The sequence below is a fragment of the Podarcis pityusensis genome (genome assembly GCF_964106645.2).
Source record: "Podarcis pityusensis genome assembly, chromosome: 3".
NCBI classification, from domain to species: Eukaryota; Metazoa; Chordata; class Lepidosauria; order Squamata; family Lacertidae; genus Podarcis; species Podarcis pityusensis.
In genome coordinates, this window is record NC_138026.1 from 14,025,306 (window position 1) to 14,043,588 (window position 18,283).

The following is an 18,283-nucleotide window of genomic DNA, read 5'->3' on the forward strand; positions in this document are numbered from 1 at the left end:
GTTATCTTGTTGTGCTTAACTACCTGTGAGTGTGCATTAGGGTCCCCCCCCCCCCCCCCGGATCAAGACACTGCTTTTCAAAGTGTCGATACCCATTCTTAGGCTAAAATTAATAAGAGGTTTTGAAATATACTCGGAGTCCTGTAGTGATTTCATGCTCTTTATTGCAGCTTGTAAAACAGTGATTTAATTGCCCCCCAAACCTCAGGCTTTTATATACATTATTTACACAATGAGTCCCGTCCGATTGGCTGATTCTGCTTCCCTCCTGGAGCCGGATTGGTCTTCTCCTGCAAGCCAATCAGTTGTTGCATTCTAGGATCCTACTTGCCTATTGATCTAGGATCCAAGCTTAGTATATAACAGGTTTCTAAGCAGCCACACTACGGGTGGATCATTTTTCCAGCCTTCAAATTTTGGAGGTACTAAATCACACAAAGAGAGCTGTGCATTAATAACCCCTACATTTTAATTAACGTAGTGTCTCATTCATGTACAAAATTGAAAGCCCAGCTTTTTCTGGAGAGGCTTCCCTATTTAATTAGGAGCTTTTGCTGCACTAATTGTTACATTTGTTCATTCCTTTCAAATCATACTAATGATGGCCAGATGGTCCGTTCTCCCCTCCCTTTAGATTACTTACGAAGGGCAGAATTCTGCTCTGCTCACACACAAGATGGGGGGGGGGGGGAACCAACCTATTCTTGCCGACATTGACCCTTTAGAAACTGGCTGTGTTGCCAAATTACTCAGATTTCAGGCACGACAAACACCAGCACAGTTTTTCAACATGTAGTTCCTACAGAAGTCAGCGGGAACACTCTGCTCATGGCCGTATGTAGAACTGCAACAAAATACTCAAATTACACTGTGGAATCGTCTTGTTTGAAAATACAGGTTGCATTTGTGTGAGTGTTTGGAGGGGAGGTTATATTTTTTACATAAAAAGGCCAAATGGGCAAGCGTTGGTGGTTATACCCAGTGTGACTAGTAGGGCAAAAAGCAGTGAGCCCAACAGTTGGTGGACCCAGAGCAAATTGCTGGTGGAACCAGCAAATTCTAGTTTTGTTCCCAACCTAGTGCCTGCTGTGCCCTAGAAGGGACAGCATTAGGACTGAGGAAGAGGAAGATGGCAGGCGGTACAGAGCGTGCTTGTCAGTTATCAAAGAGTGCTGCTTTTGATGGGCTCCTTCCTCTGATCCAGCAAAGCAACTTGTACATTCTTAAAATATTATTCTATCTTTAAAAATAAAATAAAAAATCAGCTGGGACAGAAAGCCCCGAATAAGGCAATTGTGATCTGTAAAATGACATTTGAAAATTAACATGCGGCTATTGTATTGTAAGCTGTGATAAAACTTCTATTATTAACACCCTGCCCTTTCTTATTGCCAGCTTAATTTCATTCAAGGTTTAACACTCTGCTCCTCAATTGTGCCTTGGGGGGTTGTAGTATAATAGAACAATCATTTTCCTTTCTAATTTTCTATTAAAATACCAAACTGCTTTGCCTCTAAAGTTCAATACTCTGTTCTAGTTCTCACTTAGCCGCTTAGGTGGAAAACTTGTGTCTGGGCAAGACCACTTCAAACTGCAGAGGGGTGCTCACACGCTCCTCATCACATACAAAAAAAAATTCTTTGGAACTCTGGCAGGAATTTCACATTTTGGGGGGCCCTGAGGATCATTCAGTTGTGAGCCCACGCATCTCAGCCACAAGTTGGCTATCTCAGTAGGAATTAGGTTGCTCTTTAGCAGATGTTTCTCTTTGGATTAAGAATACCAAACCCAGACTGACAACCTGGACATGTATTTGTTCAGGTTTGTAGAACAAGATGTTCATTTGTGCTTTGAACTGCCCCACAAAGAACTAAGAATCATGTAATTGTAGATTTAGAAGAGACCCTGAAATATACCCGGAGTCGAAAGTGGACTTCATGCTCTTTATTCAGCTCATAGTGGTGAGGAGGAATGGAAGTTCCCCCACAATATCTGCTTTATATACATTATTTACACAATGGGCTGCACGTGATTGGTTAATTCCGGGATTCTCCTGTAGGCCAATCAGGTTGTGGATTCACTTCTACCTGGAGCTGGATTGGGTGGCTCCTGCGGACCAATCATACTGCTGCATTGTTCTAGGACCAATCAGACTGCTGCATTCTGAATCCTATTGTTCTAGGACCAATCAGACTGCTGCATTTTGGATCCTATTCAACTCAGTACGTAACAGACCCAAGGATCATCTTAGTCCAACCCCCTGCAATGCAGGAATCTCAGCTAAAGCATCCATGACAGATGACCAACAGATGACCATCCAACTTCTGCTTAAAAACCTCCAAGGAAGGAGAGTCCACCACCTTCCAACAGAATTCATTCTACAGTTGAACAGCCCTTATGGCCAGAAAGTTTTCCTGTTGTTTAGTCAGAATCTCCTTTCTTGTAACTTGAAGCCATTGGTTTGAGTCCTACATATAATCCTGCTATTTCCCAGTTCCTGACTGGTCTGTTCTTTTCGAATAGGCTATACCCTTTGATTTCTACATTCCAGTCATGAGTCTCATCCCACCAGGTTTCAGTAATGCCTATTAGATCATATTTGCCACTCAGTATTAAGAGCTCAGATTTGTCTTGTTTCCCATACACTGTGTCTTAGTACAACTGAAACTATGAGCCATTCCCTCCAGCAGCTTCCTTCTTGTAGTCTCCTGCCCTTTATAAGGTTTCTGTAGCACCACTTCAGTTTCCTCTGCATCGACAAAGCTATTATCCCCAGTACCAGATGTTCCCCTGTTGTCTGTGTCTACCTCCTCCCCAGTATTTAGTTTAAAGTTATCCTGATCAGGTTCGTGAGACTTATAGCAAACGTATTCTTGCCAGCCACTATGAGGTTTCCAATTAAACTTTTTATTGCACTAGCCATAGGCCATGGGATCATTCAGAAGGAGAACAAAAAGAAAAAGGAACAACAATAACCTTAAAAATCATCGGGCACAGACATACAATAAAATCATGGTCACGGCTACTAGAATTATTTGTTGCATCGAATAGAATAGAATAGCAGAAGATTCTCAGGTAAGATGTGCCAAATTAAATATCCAAATCCCCTTTGCAGTTGACCACTATTTTGTCTAGTTCCTTCCTTCTGATCTTCTTAGCTGCCAGCGCATAGAGTGCTATTTTATAAGTAACAAAGTCATTGGTGTTGCTCAGCAGCCATTTCACCCTTTCCACCCTATTCAAATGTGTTAACCACTATGAGGTGCAACCCAGCTCTTGCTAGAAATATTTTTTTTTCAAGGAAGCAGAGGCCAGTGTCAAAGAAGAAGTGCATTTGGATCTATTAGCTTCTGAAAATTGTTCCACAAATATCTACACGTGTGTGTGTGTGTGTGTGTGTGTGTGTGTGTGTGCGTGTGCATGTGAATGCACCCACATGTGTCCCAAATCTGCTCAGGATGTTCAGGAGAACCTCTGGAACAGCATGCAGGGAGTGGGGAGATTGTTCTACCTGCAGAAAATTGCCTTAGCATGGCATTGCATTCCACCCATGAATACTTAATCACAACTTGATTCACTCATCTAATGACGCTTTGAGATTTCAGGAACCGAGGTCTTATTAGCATTGCTGGGAGGTGGTGTGACAGCTGTGGCACACATGAAGCATTTATTTGCTCCTGTCAAGTATTCCCCCTACCCCATCCCTCAAATCATTCCATGAGCATAATTCTGGTCTTTCCAGGGGCATTCGTTCCCTTGTAGCGGGATTCTCTCCTTAGTGCTTTACTAGAATTAATCAACTTATTTCCTATTTTAGTGAAACAAGGTGGGGTTAGCTTTCCTGCACTTCCTGAAATGTGCAAAGGAGCCCTCAGAGTAAACATTCTTACTGGCCCTTCATACCTACATAACCTTACATTCTGCTACATATTCTCTCTTAAACATTTGACTTTCAGATCAGCAGCTACACAGACTGCCTGATGCCAGCATTTTTCAAGCCATTTGTTTCCCATATGCTTCTATTTTCTTCCTCTTCATGCCTGCCTGCCTGCCTGCTTATAAGCAAGCAAGCAAGAGAATAACTTGTTCCCCACCTACACGTCCTTCCTCCTATTTGCCCTGCTTGCTTCTCACTGACATATTCTCCAGACAGACCTGCTGCTTACCTATTGAAATATACTCAGAGTCGCAAAGTGATTTCATGCTCTTTATTCAGCTCATAGTGGTGAGGAGGAATGAATGAATGTCCCCTCACAGTATCTGCTTTATATACATTATTTACACAATGGGCTGCACATGATTGGCTAATTCTGGAATTCTACTGTAAGCCAATCAGGATGTGGATTCACTTCTATCTGGAGCAGGATTGGGTGGTTCCTGCCAACCAATCATACTGCTGCATTGTTCTAGGACCAATCAGACTGCTGCATTCTGAATCCTATTGTTCTAGGACCAATCAGACTGCTACAGTTTGGATCCTATTCAACTCAGTACATAACACCCCTCCCCTCTAAGTTCCAGTCCTGCCCGGGAGGTCGCATTCATAGTCCTCAAGGTATGCCGGCGGCCTACGTGTGCGTTGTGGCCTGGGGTGTTCCCTGGTCCGGGCTCCGGGTTCTGGCTCGTGTTCCAAGGATGCTGGCTGTGATGCGGCTGTTTGGTCCGGTGCAACCGGCTCGCTCAGTCGTGGTTCTGGTTCCGGTGTCCTTTCGGCCTCACAGGTCCTCTCTGTATTTACTGATTCTGCCTCTCCTGCTGGCCCCTCCTGCTCTATGGGCCTCACTGCCCCGCTGTTCCCTTGGGACTCCTCTGACCTGTCCTCCTCCTGGTTTTCTCCCGGGAATCGTCGCCGTATCTGGTCGCAGTGGCGGCGCCAGCATTGCCCCCCATCCGTTAGCACCTCGTACGACACGGGGCCAGTGACCCTGGTGATTGTGGCGGGTACCCATGCTGGGCCTGCCCCAAAATTCTTTGCGTACACTGGGTCCTGGGCCTCGAAGGTCCGGGGGTTCCTGCCTTCCCCCACCACTACCTCATCCTGAGCTCTATCGGGGTGAAGGCGGTCCAATCTGATTGCAAGGCGCCGACCCATTAGTAGTTCAGCGGGGCTCCGGCCAGTCGTTGAGCTGGGGGTGCTGTGCTGTGCTAGAAGGAATGTGGCAAGGCGGTACTCCCAGTCCCCTTGCGTCATGCGGCGAAGGGTGTCCTTGGTGGTCCGCACCATGCGTTCTGCTTGGCCATTGGTGGCAGGGTGGAACGGCGCCGAACGGATGTGGCGGATGGCGTTCTGCGCTGTGAAGGTTTGGAATTCTCCTGACGTAAATGCAGTCCCGTTGTCTGAGACGAGAGTGTCAGGGAGCCCGTGGGTTGCAAACAGCCTGCGTAGTACCCGGATGGCTGCGGACGTGGAAGTGGACGGTACCAGTGCGACTTCCAGCCATTTGGTGTAGGAGTCCACCACTATGAAGAATGTTTTCCCCTGAAAGGGGCCAGCGAAATCCACATGCAGGCGTGACCATGGTGCTCGGGCGGACTCCCAGGACTGGACTGGGGCCCTTGGGGGATCTGGGCGGGATTCTTGGCAGGCCTGGCAGTGTTTGACCCAGGCCTCTATCTCTCCATCGATCCCCGGCCACCACACATAACTCCTGGCAAGGGCCTTCATTCTTACTACCCCTGGATGTGTCTCGTGTAGGGCTGTGAGGACCCTTTTGCAGAGGGGCTGGGGAACAACGACTCTGCTTCCCCATAACAGGCACCCCTTGTGAGCCGACAGTTCATGTTTGCGGGTTGTGTAGCCGGCGAATTCTGGCCCGGGGCTGCTGCTGGGCCATCCCCTCCACACCCAGTCCAGGACCCGGGAGATGACCCTATCTTTCTTGGAATGGTGTGCAACTTCTTGTGCCTGAATGGGGCGGTCGGGAAGCAGCTCCAGGCTCATAACCTCTTGTGCAGGTGCTGGGTCAGGGCCTGTTTCCGGTAGTGGTAGCCTGCTGAGGGCGTCCGCATGGCCCATCGCCTTCCCAGGTCGGTGAATCAGTGCATACTGGTAGCTGGCAAGGAAAATTGACCACCTGAGGACGCGAGGAGACAGCACTTGGGGGGTCTGCTTTTCGGGGGCAAACAAGCCAAGCAACGGCTTGTGGTCAGTCACCACGGTGAAGGGCCGCCCGTACAAGAAATCATGGAATTTTTTTACTCCCTTTACGATTGCCAGACCCTCCTTGTCGATTTGCGAGTAGTTCCGCTCGGTTGTGTTGAGTGTCTGGGAAAAGTACGCCACCGGTACCTCTCTTCCATCCGGGAGTTGGTGCCCCAGGACAGCTCCAATGCCATAGGGTGAGGCGTCGCATGCTAGCACCACCGGCAGCCTCTCGTCGAAGTGTGCCAAGACCGAGTTTGAGACAAGCAAGTCCTTGACTGCCTGGAATGCGGCCTCCTGGCGCTGGCCCCACACCCAAGGGGCCCGCTTGTCCAGGAGTCTGTGTAGGGGCTCCGCTACCGCCGCCTTGTGGGGAAGGAAGGAATGGTAAAAGTTCAATAGTCCCAAGAAGGCCTGAAGTTCAGTCTTGCTCTTGGGCGCTGGGGCATCACAAATGGCCCGTACCTTGTCCCCAGTCGGGTGGACCCCTTCTGCGTCCACCATAAATCCCAGAAAGTCCACCTGAGGCACTCCTAGTAGACATTTTTCCCGCTTCACCTTGAGACCCGCCGTCTGGAAACGGTGCAGAACGGTGCGGAGGCGGTCCTCAAACTCCTCTGGTGTGGGGCCGGCAATCAACACATCATCGAAGAAGGGGGTGACGCCAGGAATCCCTTTAAGGAGAGAGTCCATTATATTCTGGAATATGCCTGGTGCCACGCTGACACCGAATTGCAGCCGCTTTACCCTGAACGCTCCTCTGTGCGTCACAATCGTCTGTGCCTCTGCTGTGGCCTCATCTACTGGCAGCTGTTGATATGCTTGGGCCAAGTCCAGCTTGCCAAAAATTTTCGACCCAGCCAGGGTGGCAAGGACATGGCTGACCACTGGCACTGGGTATGCGTGGGCCGTGAGGGCCTTGTTTATGGTACATTTGTAGTCTGCGCAGATGCGGACCGAACCATTAGGCTTGACGGGTGTGACGATTGGGGTTTCCCAGGGAGCATTAGGCACCGGCTCCAGCACTCCTTGCTCTACGAGTTGGTCCAATTCCTCGTCTATACGGGGTTTCAAGGCGAACGGGACCCGGCGGGCCTTGAGCCTGACCGGTCGTACTGCGGGGTCAAGCTGTAGCGCAATGGGGGGGCCCGTATACTGTCCCAATTTCCCATCGAAAACCCCTGGAAATTCCTTGCATATGGCGTCCACGTCCACTTGTAAGCTAGTGTGGTTCACCCCGGTGACAGCTAGCCCCAGTGGTCCAAACCATGCCAATCCCAGTAAGCTAATGTAGGGGCCCTTGACCACAAGCAAGTCCAGTTGCCGCGTCCGCCCTCGATATTGCACCCTGAAGGTCCCCACCCCCATTGTGGGGACCTTACGTTTCTGGAAGTCCCGGAGGGTGAATGGGGCCGGCCTGAGTTTGGGACCCCCAGTGGGACACAGTTTCCTTAAGGTCCTTGCCGAGATTATGGATAGAGTTGAACCCGTGTCAAGCTCCATGCGGCATGGGGCCCCCTCTATCTGTACCTCTACATAAATTTTCTCTACGTTGGGGTGGGGCAACTGGTATACCTGGAAGTCCGTGAGCTCCGTCGAGTTGCCTTGGTGCGTTGGGCCCCGGGACCTGGGGCTCTTGGATTGGTCATCTGATGCCTGGTGTCGGGTGGGCCGAGCCCGACACACCCGGGCGATGTGTCCCGATTTTCTGCACTGCCTGCACTCTGCGTTGCGGAAACGGCAGGTCCTCCTCTCGTGACTCTCCCCGCAGCTTGCGCAGTTCCCTCCTTCTCGTCGAGGCAGCTGTGGTCTGTGCGCTGCTTGAGTGCGCTGCTGTACTCGGTGCACCTCCTCCCTGTCGGATCCTGAGTCGTCGGTGAGGTCTTCATGGTGGACCCTCGGTTGGGATGGTAGGCTCGGCCGTGCCTCTTGGGTCGACCTCTCGGCAGCTTCTGTTGCCAGGGCCTCCTCCAGAGCGACCTGGAACGTTAGGTCCTTCTTAGCGTAGAGGCGTCGTTGCAGCTTCTCATCCTTCAGGCCACCGACGAGGCGGTCACGAAGCATGTTCTCCAGCTCTGAGAAGTTGCAGAACCGGGCGGCTTGGCGGAGAGAGGTCACAAACCCAGTTATGGTTTCCCCAGGGGCTTGCCGCTTTGCGTAGAAGGCATTTCGACGAGCCACCACTGAGGGCTGCGGCGAAAAGTGCCCCTTCAGCTGTTCCATTATTGTTTTGTATGGAACAGTAGCGACGTCTTCAGGCGCAAGGAGAGCCCGGGCGATTTCAAACGTCTCCTCTCCGCAGACGCTGAAGAATATCGCCCTCTTCTTGGCGTCTTCTTCGTCGGTGACCCCTTTGGCTTCTAGGAGGAAGGTGAAACGGGAGGCGTACGCTTCCCAGTCTCCAGATGCTGGGTTGAATGGCGAGAAGCTGCTGTTGGCTGCCATTCTGAGTTCCTTGTGCCCCGGAGCTGAAGCCTGGATACACGGTGCGAGGCAGCGGTGCGGCAGTTGGCGGTGCTGCGGTGCTGTGTGTGGCAGTCAGCTCAGCGGGATCCCACCTTCGTCGCCAGTGAAATATACTCAGAGTCGCAAAGTGATTTCATGCTCTTTATTCAGCTCATAGTGGTGAGGAGGAATGAATGAATGTCCCCTCACAGTATCTGCTTTATATACATTATTTACACAATGGGCTGCACATGATTGGCTAATTCTGGAATTCTACTGTAAGCCAATCAGGATGTGGATTCACTTCTATCTGGAGCAGGATTGGGTGGTTCCTGCCAACCAATCATACTGCTGCATTGTTCTAGGACCAATCAGACTGCTGCATTCTGAATCCTATTGTTCTAGGACCAATCAGACTGCTGCCTTTTGGATCCTATTGTTCTAGGACCAATCAGACTGCTACAGTTTGGATCCTATTCAACTCAGTACATAACACCTATTGAGGGATGTACAAAGGCATTGATTTCCTTTCTGACTCATGGTTGTCGCATGCCTTGATTTTGTTTCTGTTCTTCTGCAGTTTGGCCTCTGACAAAAACGTGAGTCGTCTCATTGTCTCCTATGGAGGAATTTTACAGAATTAATTATGTGATTATTATCTTATTCTACATCATTTGCTTCATTTAAAAGGAAACACAATTCAAATTGAGGGTGGGGTTCATTATGTATTGTTTGAATACTGAAAGCAACAGCCAATGCCAATTGCATTTGCTAGATTGATTTCTTTTCCGGACATGGAAGGCAAATAATTGGCAATTTTTAGTCCCATTTCTGTTGGAATTCTCCAACATCCCTGCCTGCTGATTTAACCTTTTTCACTAATGAAAGAGGGGAGCTAACATGATTGAGGGATGGCTTTTTAGATGCACATCTGGCAACTGGCTGTGTTGAAGCCATGTGATTGCTACTGACTCTCACCAATGCCACACACACACACACCCCACACACGCAATTACAGAATTATTGGGGTTTGGCACTTGACAGCAAATACTTGAAAGGCCACTACTGCAAATGAATGTCCAATCTGATCTGCTGACTTCTCCACATAGCACTCAGCAGTCACAAGAGCCACCTGTCTGCAGCAGCACTGCTAAAGATTAGCATGAATTAACTCCCTGCCACCACAAAAAAATCCCAATGGTGGCAGTAGGCTCTCAAGCAACTGGGTGCTCTGGGTCTGCAACACATTGTTTTATGAGAGCTTTGGCCTGATTGTATCCCATGCTGAGTAAAAAACCTAGAGAGAAGCCCAGGGTTGAGATTTTAGTTGCCACAGCCTGTTTCCACGTGGATTGAAAATCACCATTCATAGTTAGTGGGGCAAGGCCAAGGGAAAATAAGGATAATCTGAGCCAGTAGTTGAGTATGGTCACCTACACTGTAGCCTCCACTTTTATGAAACCTGTCTCTAGTCTCAGGGTGGCACTAGGGACACATTTTGGGACTTGAAGGGCTGATCTTAGAAATTTGTAATGTACAAGTTCTAGGGGTGCAAAATTGGAGAAGGGGCCTGTGGCGTTTGTATGGAGCCCCCGGTCGTCTCATGGACTATTGACCCTTACACCACTAATCCGCTGCCACCAACCAGGTTCTCCCCGGTAAAATCACTTCAGCCTCAGTCAGGTTCTCAATTAATAAAGAAGAGTGTATTTTATTTCAGACACAAACAAACTTTTACGGCATTCCCAATGTTGTTGCTCTTTACTTTCTTAGTCTTATTTTCCTCTCTCTATCTCTTCTACCTCCCCTCACTCAAGAACCCACTGCCCTGTCTCTCTATTTCCAACTGCCTGCCAACTGCTTCTCCAACTGCCTTTCGCAACCAACCAACCAACCAACCAACCAACCCACTAAAACCAACCAACTACCCACCAAAAACTCTCAACAACTAACTCAAACCTCAGGCTAAGCCCTTTTATACATAGGTAGGCTCCACCTCCGGCTTTCCTATTGGTCTATATTTTTAACCCTATCTCTCCCCCCTGTTCAAACATTTTCTAAACAAACGGGCAAATGCCACAGGGCCCAACTGGGCACCATAGAGAAGTTGCGAAGGGACAGTCTTCTAGTGCAAAGATGGCCTCCTACTTTCCCACCTAGTGTGCTCCCTGAACTGCTGGACTGATGAGGTGTTGTGAGAGGCATTTGGTTCCACAGGGGAAGGAGAGTCCTGGCTCTGATTCTATGGGCTTTGCTCCCATGGAAGATTGTTCTGTCAGCTTCAGACAGATTGGGTTTCTGCTCTCCAGAAGCAGCTTCACAACCCTGAAACTAGTCCAGCTCCTTGGGGGATGGAATGGAAGTCCAGCAAGCAAACACCAGACCTCTTTTTTTCAATCAGTAGCTGAGCTGAATTCCACACAGTCACAAAAACAAAAAACAAAAGAGCCACAGAAGGAAAATCGCAAAATAAATAGCAAAAACAGACAGGCCTCAGCGTAACACTCAAAAAGGTAGTGTGGCACTCAAACTGGAAGCGTAACACTCAAAACAGAGCACGTTTGACTTCCGAAAAAAGTTCGCAAACCATAACACTTCCGGGTTAGCAGTGTTTGGGTTCCAAGTTGTTTGAGAACCAAGGGACCACTGTATATGGTATGCCCCGTGGAGGACCTTAAGGTCCACAAACGGCAACATTTTGGAGGTCCCAGGTCGCAAGGTGGTTAGATTGGTCCCAAGTAGAGCCAGGGCCTTTTCAGTACTGGCCCCGACTTGGTGGAACGCTCTGTCACAAGAGACTAGGGCCCTGTGGGACTTGACATCTTTCTGCAGGGCCTGCAAGGCAGCGCTGTTCTGCCTGGCCTTTGATTTGGAGTCAGTCTGACCCTTATGTCTTCCCTCCCCTTATGGTTTTGATCTATGGGCTACTTTTAAAATGAGGCTACATTTTAAATTGCATTTTAACCTGTATTTTAAATTGGTTTTTTCCTATTATGTTTTTACTGTAATTTTATTGGTGTTAGCCGCCCTGAGCCCGGCTCTGGCCGGGGAGGACAGGGTATAAATAAAATTTATTATTATTATTATTATTATTGCAAGGAGATGCCACCAGGGCTAAAGTCTGGTAGGAAGCACAAGCTCAATGGGCCTCCTAAATCCAGAGGGGAGGAAGTGGCTGGCGGTTGTCCAATGTAACCCAAAGAAAGCTCTCTGCACGTGCTCAGAAGTGCATTCCTTACAGCTTCAGGATCTCCAACCATTCATTTCTCGGTTGCAGCCCAAGGCAGCGAAGCCACAAGGATCCAGGGATTCGTTTTCCGGTGCCGCCCAACCTATCAACTGCTTACCTGCCCAACGTTGCTGGCTGGGGTCAGTCGAGTTTTCTTTTTCGCCCATTGCTGTGACTTCTGCCTCTTTGGTCGTTTCCTGCTTGCCTGGGATTGCACTGGGAATTGCAGATTGAGGACACGTAGGGAGACAGGCCCACAAGTCCCAGTGACCTGCAGAGTGGACCGTAAGATTATAAGGTGCTGCCCTATATGGAGCCAGATCATTGGTCCATCTAGTTCAGTGTTGGCTACATTGGCTGGCAGCAGAAACTTTCCAGCGTTTCAAGCAGAGGATTTATTGCCCAGGACTGAACCTGGGACCTCCTCCATGCGAAGGATGTGCTGTACCAAGGAGCAGTGGGCTCTTCCCCTGTTATTTGGGGCATCTACTTGGCATGCAGAAGGCCTTGGGTTCCATCCCTGGCATCTCCAGGTAGGGCCAAGATGGGAAAGGCTAAAACCCTGGACAGCCACCGACCGTCAGTGTACACCAGTATTGAACTGGCCTAGTTCTTTAAAGACTTTTTTATTTGAGTTTTTCAACAATGCAATTATAGTAGCATACAAATAAAAATGGGAAGTCAAAATAGGAATGAGGTTGACATGAGTTATAGTGTTTCAACCATACAAATATACTGTATCGCTCAGTATGACACATGTCTCAAGCTAACCAAATGTTCTCATATTTCTCCTCATTGTGTACTTGTCAATAAATGGCCAGTTCAAATAAGGGCAGGGAGTGCAAATTGTTAATCCACAGCAATGACAATGCCTTCTTCCAATACTGAAGCACCTTGCATTTGGCTGACCCAGCAGACACATGACACAGAAAAGGCCTGGTGGTAAATTCCAATTATTGAGGATGTAATTCAGCAAAACATTTTAAATGCTGTGAGGTTTCTAATACTAAATTAATAATTGGTGGTGGAAAGAGGGAATCAGAAAGTGAGTATGGTATCCCTTTCCAAGACTGGAGTACTCCAATGCTTCCCATGGCCCCAGGAGGGCAACCCAGCAGAATATTGCAGGGTTAATCTGTTTCCTTTTTCAGTATTGCACATATATTATTGCTGCTGCCAATATCCGATTATCAGAGAACAAAAAGTTCCTGCTAAGCCAGCTCTTCTCAGCACTGTGCCTGCTGTTCTACAGCAGGGATCTATGCTTTTCCCTGTTCCTTATTTCCACAATGCAGAATATGCTGCGTTAGACCTTGTAATTCAAATAGTAACAAAACAAAGTTTTTATTTCTGTGTCTCTTTAAGATTTGGACTCAACTCCAGCTGGAGTTTGAGAAACCTGTAAAGCAGAGAGATAAAGAGTTCAGTATCCCAGGATTCATTTCCCAGATGATTTTATTATTCCCCAGAAATACTTTTCTAACATGTTCAGGATTCATGCCTCCACATATGTATTCATAAGAATAGATTTTGCATGCATTCTAACACTCCTTTGACAAGGGTTCACTGGTAGCTGTGTGGAAATCTCTTGACTTGTTTCTTAAGTTTTTTGTTCCAGGAAAGCCATACCCTGAGGACAGCCTATATAACCCAATATGACTTCACAACACATCTACTAAAAGGCTCTTCAGCAGACACCAAATGACTGGAGAAATGACAGCCGCAGATGATTGACACTAATTCTGTAAAAATTTCCAGAGGTGTAGTCACATAAGTCTCTTGCAGCAAAAAAAAAAGGGTCTTGTGGCATCTTAAAAACTGATTATGGCATAAGCCTTTGTGGGCTGACAAGTGGCTTTGCATCCCAAAGAGCTCCTGCTGTAATAAATTTGGTAGGGTGGTATTCAACTATGCTTCGTTCAGAATCAACCCACTGAAAATAATGAACATGTCTAAGTTACGTCCATTGATTTCAGTGAGTTTACTCCAAGTAAAACATAGTTACTGTACATATCACCCTTTGGCTGCAATCCTATACCCCTTAACTGGAAGTAAGTTCCATTGACCTTGTTGAGCCTTACTTCTGAACAGCAGACAAGTTTAGGATTGTGTTGTTAGTCTTTAAGGTGCTACAAGCCACTTTATTTGCTTTTTATTTTTATTTTTTTTAAATGAGGCTGTCTAGTTTAAAATAAATTAAAGTTAGTAATAAATGTTGGAAATGTAAAGAAAAAGAAGGAGCATTTTATCACATGTGGTGGGAATGTAAGAAGGTGAAAAGCTTCTGGGAAATGATATATAATGAGATGAAAAAAATGTTGAAATACACATTTATAAAGAAACCAGAAGCATTTTTACTGGGCATTGTAGGAAGTGATATAAGTAGAAAAGATTGTAAGCTGTTTTTATATGCAACGACGGCAGCAAGAATATTATTGGCACAAAAATGGAAGCAAGAAGAATTACTGACGAAAGAAAAACGGAGGGTGAAATTAATGGACTATGCAGAACTAGACAAATTAACAGGAAGGATTCGAAATCTGCAGGACCTGAAATTCACAGAAGACTGGTGTAAATTTACAGACTATTTGAAAAGTAATTGTGATGATCAGATTACGTTTGTAGGTTTGCAAGAAGTTTTGTGAGGTGAATTATTGGAACTATTGCAAAAATGGATAAAGGGGAGGATGGTTAGTTAGGATAATTAAAGGCAATATGAACTTAAGAAATGCATAAGAAGTGATAAAAACAGTGGATCATCAGAGGTGCTGATGGAAGTCCAAAAGAAGATTGTATAAGTGGTGAAGTTTTGTGGTGCATATTATAATTTATATGTTAAAATCAATAAAATTATTATAAAAAATAAAAATAAATTAAAACTATAGTAGTGACTAAAACGCTCTAATGTGCTCCCAAACAAGTTACCAATAACGACTTTTTAAATGTCAGAAATATATGAGAAGTGGACAGGATACCTGAGCCAGCAGTGTAGCAATCCTTGCCGGCACCTGGAGCAGACCAAAGTTATTGTCTTTTTTTTTTTTATCAAGTCATAGTTGTGCAGCTTTTTTTTTGGAAAATCAAAGTTGTTGAGCTTCCTGTCCTCACCAATTTCAGGGACAGGAAGTGCCCCCCCCCCGCAGCACCCAAAATGCCCAGCAACCGCCACGATCTCTCAAGCTCCCCTGCTGCCCAACACAAAGCAGCCACCGTGCCACCCTACAGACCCTCATGCCACCCAGTGTGGACCACCCACCCCTGGCTAGCTATGCTACTGACCTGAGCAATTCTCTAATTTTCTATAGTAGTGGCTCATATTAATTCAATTGAACTATGAAGATAGATTTGCTAACCAGAACACGCTGAGTTCTACTGGTAGCAGCAGCCTATGGAGGATGTTCTGCTTGCAGGAAATCATACTGGTGCTAATGACAGCTCCTTTCTTCCTCCATGGTAACAAAGAAAACTGCTTTCTACTGAGACTGTAGGCCCACCTAGTTCAGTGTTTTTTACACTCACTGGCAGCAGTTCTTCAGTTTGAGACAGGAATCTTCTCTAGCCACACCTGGAAATACCTGCCTCTGTGGGCATATCAAATATTCCATAATCATTTGCTTCTGCTCCATCATGCTTGGAGCTTGATTTGAACCAGGACTGTTGGCTATAGTTCAGTTCCACTTTCATAGGACTTTACTGCCATGGAACATACTCAGACATCACTCCACTGCAATCATTTCAGTTCACAAAACATTTGCAACTGACTCATAGAATCATAGAGTTGAAAGGGACCCCAAGGGTCATCTAGTCCAACCCCTAGCAATGTAGGAATCTCAGCTAAAGCATCCATGACAGATGACCAGCCAACCTCTGTTTCAAAACCTCCAAGGAGAGTCCACCACCTCTTGTGGGAGTCTGTTCCACTGCTGAACAGCTCTTACAGAAAGTTTTTTCTGAATGTTCTTTCTTGCAACTTGAAGGTATTGGTTTGAGTTCTACCCTCCAGAGCAAGATAAAACAAGCACCCTCCCTCCTCCATGTGACAGCCCTTAAGATATTTGAAGATGGCTATCATATGTCCTCTCAGTCTCCTCTTTTCCAGACTAAACATACCCCGCTCCTTCAATTGCTCTCCATAAGGCTTTGTTTCCAGACCCTTGATCATCTTGGCTGCCCTCCTCTGCACACGTTCCAGCTTGTCAACATCCTTCTTAAATTGTGGTGCCCAGAATTGGACATAGTATTCCAAGTGTGGTCTGACTAATGCAGAATAAAAAAAAAAAAAAAAAGGTAAAGGACCCCTGACGGTTAAGTCCAGTCGCGAACGCCTGGGGTTGCAGCGCTCATCTTGCTTTACTGGCCGAGGGAGCCGACGTTTGTCCACAGACAGTTTTTCCAGGTCATGTGGCCAGCATGACTAAGCCGCTTCTGGCGAAACCAGAGCAGCACACGGAAACGCCGTTTACCTTCCCACCGGAGCAGTACCTATTTATCTACTTACATTTTGATGTGCTTTCGAACTGCTAGGTTGGCAGGAGCTGGGACTGAGCAAAGGGAGCTCACCCTGTTGTGGGGATTCGAACTGCCGACCTTCTGATCGGCAAGCCCAAGGCTCAGTGGTTTAGACCACAGTGCCACCCGCATCCCATAAATGCAGAATTTGTTGTTGTTGTTTAGTCGTTTAGTCGTGTCCGACTCTTCGTGACCCCATGGACCAGAGCACTCCTGTCTTCCACTGCCTCCCACAGTTTGGTCAGACTCATATTGGTAGCTTTGAGAACACTGTCCAACCATCTCGTCCTCTGTCGTTCCCTTCTCCTTGTGCCCTCAATCTTTCCCAACATCAGGGTCTTTTCCAGGGAGTCTTCTCTTCTCATGAGGTGGCCAAAGTATTGGAGCCTTAGCTTCATAATCTGTCCTTCCAGTGAGCACTCGGGGCTCATTTCCTTAAGAATGGATAGGTTTGATCTTCTTGCAGTCCATGGGACTCTCAAGAGTCTCCTCCAGCACCATAATTCAAAAGCATCAATTCGATCAGCCTTCTTTATGGTCCAGCTCTCACTTCCATACATCACTACTGGGAAAACCATAGCTTTTACTATACAGACCTTTGTTGGCAAGGTGATGTCTCTGCTTTTTAAGATGCTGTCTAGGTTTGTCATCACTTTTCTCCCAAGAAGCAGGCGTCTTTTAATTTCGTGGCTGCTGTCACCATCTGCAGTGATCATGAAGCCCAATAAGGTAAAATCTCTCACTTTCTTCCCCTTCTATTTGCCAGGAGGTGATGGGACCAGTTAAAATCCCCTAGGACAACCAAACTAGGTGTCTCTAGGAGAACATCCGCCACGACCTGAAGCAGCTCGGGCAGGGAATCCTTGGTGCAGCGGGGAGGTCGGTACACCAAAAAGACTCAGAGAACTGGGTCTTTACAATGGGACGCCTGGTGCAAACTAGTGACTTCCTAAAAATCACTGCAACCCCCTCCCCCCCCCGTCCTCAAGGCCTGGGTTGCTGTGCATAAGAGAAACCTGGTGGACAAGCAGCGGTAAGGACAGGCCCATCTGCTTCATCCAACTAAGTCTCTGTTACACATGCCAGGTCAAGTCCTCCATCCATGATCAAGTCATGGATGGCAGTGGTCTTATGAATCATTGACCTGGCATTGCACAGCAGCACCTTCAGGTCATGTGGGTATCCCTTGCTGATTCTAGTATCCGTCTGGTCAGGACCAGACCCGGAGGCAGGGATAGTCCTCAAACAACGACTAAACCTGCCTCCTCGGTAATGACATGGTCTGGTCTTAGCATAACTCCTCCTCCTACCCGTGATCACTGAGATCGGTTGTCCCACTGCATCCCCCCCTGTGGAACCTGCCCCAGCCATTCTGTTGGGACCCATTCCCCGGCAGCCCTGACCCCTCCCCTTAAGAACAAAATAAAACCTTTTTTAAAAAAAAAAACAAAACACCACAATAAAACAATACAAACAAAAAACTGTAAAAATTACAAACACATCAAAATCAAAGCAGATTCCCAAACCCAACCAAACATTCATCCCACCCTCACACAAAAAAAATTCAAAAGGGAAAAAGGAGAATTTTAAAACATTTTAAAAAGAACACTGTGCCGCTCCGAGTCCTCCTGGCCAGCAACAGCAGCAGCAGGGCCAGGTGGTGAGTGGCAGGAGTGGGGCCCTCAGGCACTCATGCAGGGGAGTCCATCAAAAAAACGAAGATCATGGCCACTGGGCCCATCACCTCCATCAAATCCACTGACAGTTCAGCTGGAGTTTCTGCTTCAGCCACAGCTTGATCTTCAGCTATAATCTGCTCATCACTCTTTTCACAGCACTGGATGAAGACAAGACAAAATCCTCTGGGATATCTGTGCAGTCACCTCCTATAACAGGTGTTTCAGGAATCTTCCTTTTATCTGGACTTAGGATTCTGTGAGTCTGAGAATCCTGCATAG

The 18,283-nt window shown here is 47.2% G+C and overlaps 2 long non-coding RNA genes across 5 annotated transcripts in view; one reads left to right on the top strand and one right to left on the bottom strand.

The window, feature by feature from the left end:
• Positions 1–18,283, bottom strand: part of LOC308473667 — a 51,402-nt gene that overhangs the window by 22,168 nt on the left and 10,951 nt on the right. For 3 of the 4 annotated variants that reach the window (XR_013984167.1, XR_013984168.1, XR_013984169.1), the window contains exons 2-3: positions 10,744–12,087; positions 9,084–9,206 (exon numbers count right to left, since the gene is read on the bottom strand). This is a non-coding gene — a long non-coding RNA (uncharacterized lncRNA). Of the gene's footprint in view, positions 1–9,083; positions 9,207–10,743; positions 14,625–18,283 lie in introns of those variants that run through there. The other variant, XR_013984170.1, reaches the window with a different exon arrangement.
• LOC308473677 lies at positions 10,998–14,158 on the top strand. Its single transcript, XR_013984183.1, has 2 exons — positions 10,998–11,103; positions 11,144–14,158. It is a non-coding gene; the product is annotated as an uncharacterized lncRNA (long non-coding RNA).